Source organism: Lolium perenne, chromosome 2, assembly GCF_019359855.2.
Source record: "Lolium perenne isolate Kyuss_39 chromosome 2, Kyuss_2.0, whole genome shotgun sequence".
Classification (NCBI taxonomy): domain Eukaryota; kingdom Viridiplantae; phylum Streptophyta; class Magnoliopsida; order Poales; family Poaceae; genus Lolium; species Lolium perenne.
Genome location: NC_067245.2, coordinates 120,537,362 through 120,544,634, shown reverse-complemented (window position 1 = coordinate 120,544,634; position 7,273 = coordinate 120,537,362). Strand labels below are relative to the sequence as shown.

The following is a 7,273-nucleotide window of genomic DNA, read 5'->3' as shown; positions in this document are numbered from 1 at the left end:
AAGTCGGTCGTGCTTGCCGACACATGGCAGGCACGGAAGACATGTGGGCCAGACTTGATGATGCGCTCGCGTGAGGAGCGCTCTAGTAGGGGCGTCGCCGCCATTGGGGATTCTTCGGAGGGGTGTAGACTGGCGGCTAGTCGACGGTGAGGTGGTTGGTGTAAGATCTCTGGGATGAGGCCAGGGGAAGTGGGCGAAGTGCTCGGGACTAGGGACTCCCCTCAACTTTCCGCAGTAGTATAATAATAATAATTGGTGGACGAGAGAGACTAGTCCAGAGACTACCCAAAGTTGAGTACAGTAGTAGTAGTACATCATGTTCGAGGGAAAATGCCCAAGATTTATTATCAAAATTCAAGCTAATTTCGCCTATTTTGTTCTGCCGTTTTTTTCTTGAACACAGTTCTGCCGTTCATTAGACATCATCCAACGGCCTTGGTCTCTGGGATTCGCTGCTAGAGTGTCATCTACTATTTTCTACCCAATTCCAAAAACATCCATAAAGCTATAGATAGCTTTCCTGCTTGTTGGCCCCACCCCATTTTTTAATATTTTATTCCTTATCCCCTTCACTCATGGTAGCAGCTACTTGCAGCCATTGCTACACCAGCGAGGTGATCTCTATGATAGACACAGTTTTAGTAAGACAGCAAGCTGTAGATAGCTAACCATGAGACACATGCCTCTCTGGTTGAGACTAAGCTCGCTCTTGTGATTGGGCTCCAATGGTCGAGGTGAGTCACAGCTGCAATGACAGAGGTTTGTGCTGGATGTAGGCACTGGGATAGAATTAATTAGCACAGAGGCGTAACTAGCACTAGATGGAGAAGGCATAGTACACATATCGGACATGAAGTCGCATCTGGCGAGCAGCTTGAAATTCACTTGCATCAGTGCGGTACAACAAAGATGATGAAGAAGGATTGGAGCTTTGAAGGTAGTCAGAAAAGTTACAAAAAATAATACGTGCAAAACGTAACCTGTATAAACGCACATGCATGGATAATTTTACATTTCTGCATGAGAAAGACATGTCAATTTTCAGTAAGACATGGTTTGATTTGTCAAATTTGATGCTCCTTAATGCATTTTAAGTGAAAATTACAGGTTTATTCATTATAATTGCCGATTTTTAACGTTACGAGCAGCTGACTAGTAAACTATAAGTGTGTGATTGTTTGCTTCCAAAATAAGGATATGTAATCAGTTTGTATAAGGTAGTACCAATTAGTCGTTATATTGCAGAACTTAAAGAGTTTTGAGAGATTCAACTCGTTGCTACTCCATAAAAATGGTCATGTTGACAAATTTGATCTAGTGTTGAACAGAGCCAGAAACATTTCTAAAACTTGAGCATGGAAGAGGCTAGGGGTAAATGCCCCAAGGCCAGCCGAGCCTATCATAGGTGCCGTCGCGAGGCCGATGTGCTCGTCGCCGGTACGTATCTCCGCTTAATAGGTACCTTAATTTGGGGCGCGCGGACGCTGCGCTACCCCGAGCTCGAGATGCCGCCGTACCGCTAGCTCGACCATGGCGGTGGCGGCGGAAGCGGAGCGGCGGCGGCGGAAGGTAAAACTCCTGCTGACAAACATATTAGGCACAAATGGGCAACCTTCAGTAACCCATGTTCCATTTTTTTTGTCAGGATAACCCCATGTACCACCTTCCCAATAGAAAAAGTATTGTTCAACCTTCCCCTATTGGGCCCAATATTTCACTTTTGGGTTGCCAACGAACATCAACATGGTAATTGTTATCGGTCTACTTGCTCCGGCTATCGAAGCCCAATAACTACAAATGGGCCTTTCTGCTCATGCAATTTCGGCCCTTTTCTAATGAAACACAGATCCTATGATTGGCAAAAAAAAAACACGGAGATTCTACATAAAAGTTGTTTTTAATTATTTTGAATTATTGGGTTCCAATTTTTGAAACTGCTCATGCCCAATATGAAAATCCTTGATCGCTCCATACCCACATGGATAACAGTATTTTTAAAAATTCATAAAGTGGATTTGAAATTTAAAACATATCCTAGATCGCTCCATGCCATGTGGGACCCATGAGACAGTAGCGTCCTCAACGTTTCAAAGAAAAAGGAAAGTAGCCCGAAAATAGGGGTAAAAAATAAATCCTAGAAAGGAAACATTTATACTTCATAGAGGCTGACATGTGCGACTGATCTGCCAGCAGCATCCTGATCATTTCGAAGTCGGCAGGGATCAGAAGAAAAAGGCAAATAGCCAGAAATTAGGGGTCAAAAATAAATCCAAAAAAGGAAACTTTTATTCTTCATAGAGGATGACATGTGGGACCGACCTGCCAGCAGCGTTTCAAAGGGGGCAGGGGATCAAAAGAAAAAGGCAAATAGCCAGAAATTAGGGGTAAAAAATAAATCCAACAAAGGAATGGTTTATTGTTCAGAGATGCTGACATGTGGGACCTGTGGGGACCCCGGACTAGCTGCCCGAAATTCCCTGTTATGTATACAGTTCACGATCCCATGATCAGTGCGCCGTGAACACATAACCGAACTGATATCAAATTACACCATCCATTACAAAGCGGAATAAGAAAATTACAACATGGTCACATGACCGATACTTACATAATAGCCTCGAAGGGCCTAACTAAACATCAGAGTAGCATCATCACTTCAAGAAGCAAGACCCAAGTCATCCGCCATAACCCTACAGCAATCGATCGGGAAGACGTTCCTAGCTCGCATAGATGTCGTCAACTCCTTCTTCATCCATCGTGTTCCTCCAAGTCTGGCCAAGTAAATAGCCAGGGACAAAGCCGTGAGTACATTTGGAATTGTACTCGCAAACCATCAAGAAGGTACTTTGCAAGAGTGCAAGATAACAAGTGCTAATCTAAGATGACAAGAGGGAAGAGCTAATTTCTCCAGTGGAAATAGCATGAAGAAGAGAAGTAGTTTCTCTTGTGGATAAAGCATATGAAAGAGTAATAGTTTCTCTTGTGGATGTAGCATCCCAACATCACAGTTGAAGGGGACACTAAGAAGATCATATGACATCTCTATATATTTGTTGAAGAAGATACTTCAAAAGAGTTCCACAACATAAAACACTAGGATGGGGTAACCCAATTTTATTTATCCTTCCCGACCATCTCCATATGGTCGACACATCCTTTCCCGTACCCTTCCGGTACTTCAAAACAAGTTATTTCCTTTCCTTTGTCAAACAATTTTGTAAAACAAAACTCATCAGGCTAAGCAACAGCCATTCCAACCGTCCATGACCACGGACACGGCTATTCGAATAGATTTGACTCTGCAGAGTTTGCACACTTTCCCCACAAGATCCGCGAGTTCATCATGTGGGCATCATCCCCGCATATCAACTATGCCATGACAAAAACTCGGACATAGCTTTTCGCCTATTTGTCTTAGCACGGGATCCTACCCTATGGAGTATGTACCTCCCCGGCACCGTGGCAGCTCACCTCACTTTGAGCGTGGCTCCACCGCCAAGCCAGGAGATCCATAGTGTCTTCCGGACGGGTCAGCCCCGAAGGCCTCCCGTTATACTATTGTCTCCACCAACGACAATCCGGATTCAGGGGTAACCTTACCTTTATATAGTTGTGCGGTGTCCCATGTTAAAAAGAACAACTACGAGCTAAGCCCCGTCCCACTCCAGGGTAATGTGGTTGCATGGGTTAATTGTCACGGGTGAATACTTAGACGCCAAAGTTTTCGAAAACAAGATTTTCTTTCCAACCATCTTTGCCAAGATCTTTTCCTTTCATAAACACACACTTGGGTAAGTCCAACTCACCCAAGGTTTTCATAAAACATTTACAACAAGGTAAGCCTTGAGGGGTTCCCAACCTAAAGTTTCATGAGTTGAACTACTATTGCACTACGGCCGAGATGAGAGTCATCACGCCATAGATGGTGTGAAAAGGAGTAATGGAGTGGATCATACTTGCTTAAGGTAAGCATGTACTATGACCACACAAAGAGGATTATACTTTCAGATTTGTGGTGCTAAATATACAACTTAGATAGTGGATTATCACTATCCAACATACTCTCCAATGGGTACACGGCATACTCCTCTCAAGTTGAGAATACACCAAGATCATGACATTGATACCTCTATACTACAAAAGTGGTGGGTGTAGTGTAAGTCATTATCTTGAGATGGAACATGCTCAAGTCGAGCATACAAGATAACCAAGAGGAATAGCACAGCCATGATACCATGCATCCCATAATCACAAAGACAATAGTGGAGTATCACCACTAGGGAGTACTCCACTAGCAACCATACATATATGACAATAATAAGGAGAACAACACACATAGAACCAAGGTGCTTTGGACATCAACAAATGACATCCAACTAGACATCGAATCAGAGGTCAAAAGATGGCTTGCCTTGGCTTATTTGTCCCTGTACTTCTTCAACTCCATCAATATAAGAATTCCAATAATATAAATAATCTTCTCATCCGATTCCACTTCTTCTTCTTCTCCGGAATTGTTCGCATCTATCGCCGGAAAATATAAAAGGAACACAATCAATCACATTGCATCAACAAGACAACATTCAACAATCAACAACTATCCATGCAGCCAAGGTATAACATACTAAAGACCTATAGACACCACAAAACAATTTTTAAGAGTTTTAATTTAGAAACCCCCATTTAATTACCTAGTAAAGGTATGAGTGCATCACAACTTAGCAATTGCCTCTCTCGGTTATCACCATGGTATAAACCAAATATCCCCTGGTAGATAATATCATAAAGAGGACAAGTGCATTAGTTTGGCAACAAAAACATTCACATTATAATTTGAAACATTTTTGGAAAAGCGGGCAATCATTCTCCCTATTTTAAGAAGCTTACATAACACTACACAAGAATAGGAGCAAATGATATGCCCCACCATTTGAAGACTTAAGCAAAACAAAAGAGCTAAAGTTAAATTGCAGAGGTTTTATTTTGCAAGCATAAAACAAAGGTTGCCCATCTCTACTAAAAAGAGTTGGTCAAGGGTTTTAAATAAACCGAAAAGTTTTGCTTCAACAATGCATGTCACACATAAACATTACTAACAGCAACAAATATATATTAACAGAGACTAATAATATTTTTCCTATATAGCCAGTACTAATACAAGACTAACCCAATTGGAATCACCCAAAAATATTAAACCTACAATTTTAGGAATTTCTTTGAATCTGACTGTACAGAAAACAAGATCTGTAAGCCATAAATCATAGAAAAATCCTAAAAATATGAGGCCACTGGCATTCGAAAGATATTTAAACAGAGATTCACACACAATTAGATTTGGGTTCAAATTATTTCCGAAACTCTCACAATTGGATTTACAAGTTTACTGCATGTTTTCACCATTTGCTTTAACTATGGAGTAGCAGAACAGATAAAGGTTTGAATCTTGTTTGAGATGATTAAGAAAACATTCAGTAATCCTACAGAATTGGAATCACACAATTAGGTTAAAAAATGGATTTTTGATGATTTAAAAGCTAGCAGCCATGTCTGCAGAACACACAGAACAAGTTTAATTCATCAAAAATCATACACAAATCATAAAAATATGAGGTCAGCTGCATCGGAAAAGTATTGAATAGGTGGTTCTTACCCAATTGGTTTCATTCAAAAATTCGTTTCCAAGCTCCTGGTTTAATTCGACAAAGTCAGATCTGACCAGATATTTATCTGTGAACCATTTCAATATCAGGAGGTCATTTGAAGTGAAACCAACGCCAAAATGAAGGTACTGGAGAGGGCTTTCACCCACAGTTGAGTTTGATCAAAAAGGTTTTGTTAAACGGAAGAAATCTAACAAACAGTGATTCTGCATGTTTACAGAACTTTATTTACCATGCAAAATCCGTAACGAATTTGAGGATGAGACCAACGCCAAGTTGTATACCTTTTCAATATCTATCTGTGGAACTTTGAATCACTCGATTTGGAGCTGCACACGAAATTTGGCGGATTTCACAAAATCATTGCAGAATCTGAAACAGCAAGATAGCAGAAATTACTGCAAGGTTTTGGACGAACTTGGGTCAAGAGCTTCAGATCTGAGGATTGCTCAACCTTCTCCATGCTTGGACTAACATGCACCTGCATCAAGATCCAATCTTGTTAGAGGAGAAAGGAGAAATAGGGCTGGATTCATCTAGGGTTAGGGGAGAAGAGAGTGAGAGGGATGCTCTCATGGTGAGGATGAGCTTGATGGAGGAGGGGAGCTTCATCTAGGTGCCTTTCCATGGCCATGGCCGGCCATGGTAGCTAGGTAGAGCAGGATTTCGTGGGGGAGAGGTAGGAGAGGAGTGTGAGTGAGTGGTGGAAGGAGTAGAGAGTCAAAAATGAGAAGCAAAGGAGGAGGGGGTGGCCGGCCAAGCTCCTTTTATAGAGGGAGGATGGTTGGCTGCCTCCTCATTGATTGGGCTGGTTGGGAGGCTGCTCATTTAGTGATTGGGTTAGGTGGGAGGCAAGGCTTGTAAGAGAAGAAAGTGGAGATGAAGAAATTTCAGCTCATGCATGCGAAGAGCTTGGCATGGCCGGCTACTTCTTGATATTACAAGAGGACAAACAAAGCGCAATACCATTTCATGCATGTCGGCCAAAGTTGAGTGTAGGGGATGATTAGCCAAAAGTGGCTTGGGGATGTATTCAAATTTGGGAAAGAGGTGACAATAAACATTGGTGCCCATGTTGAGAAATAAAGTACTTTGATCAAATTGTCAATTTGGCCAAGAGATGATGGTGGTGATGATGGTTTAGATAATGGTAGAGCAAGGCTAAGAGAGATTGTGAGTGAAGTAACCATATACTCACAAGGATGAATATATTGACATAAATCATCCATTCATGAGGTCAAGGTGATGATGGAAAGAAATGGAGGAGTGAGGTATGTATGATAAAATATAAGTTGCTCTTCAAATAAGAGGTCAATTGGGATTGATTGGAAAGTATCAAATGGTCATCCATTTGATCAAGAATTGGAGAATGGAGGGGATTCAATGTGGTAGATCAGAGAGATACACAAGATGTGCAAGAGTTGTCATTTGAAATAGAACTCAATTGAAAAGTATTTGAAACACCTCAATTGTCTAAGGACAATTGGGAATGAACTCAAGTGGAATGGAGTTTGAAAATGTTGAGAGAACTAGTTGGAACATAGAAGTTCAAAATGTTCTACTTACTTTCTCAACTGAAGTAGAGTTTTCTCAAATTTAAAGTAATCAAAAAA

The 7,273-nt window shown here is 41.2% G+C and overlaps 1 long non-coding RNA gene across 1 annotated transcript; it reads right to left on the bottom strand.

Moving 5' to 3' along the window:
* Window positions 1–4,003: 4,003 nt before the first annotated feature.
* On the bottom strand, window positions 4,004–6,308 carry LOC139835205 (uncharacterized). The gene is made up of 4 exons (XR_011750956.1): window positions 6,079–6,308; window positions 5,651–5,727; window positions 4,692–4,767; window positions 4,004–4,524 (listed from the first exon to the last, which is right to left on the bottom strand). It is a non-coding gene; the product is annotated as an uncharacterized lncRNA (long non-coding RNA).
* Window positions 6,309–7,273: the final 965 nt, after the last annotated feature.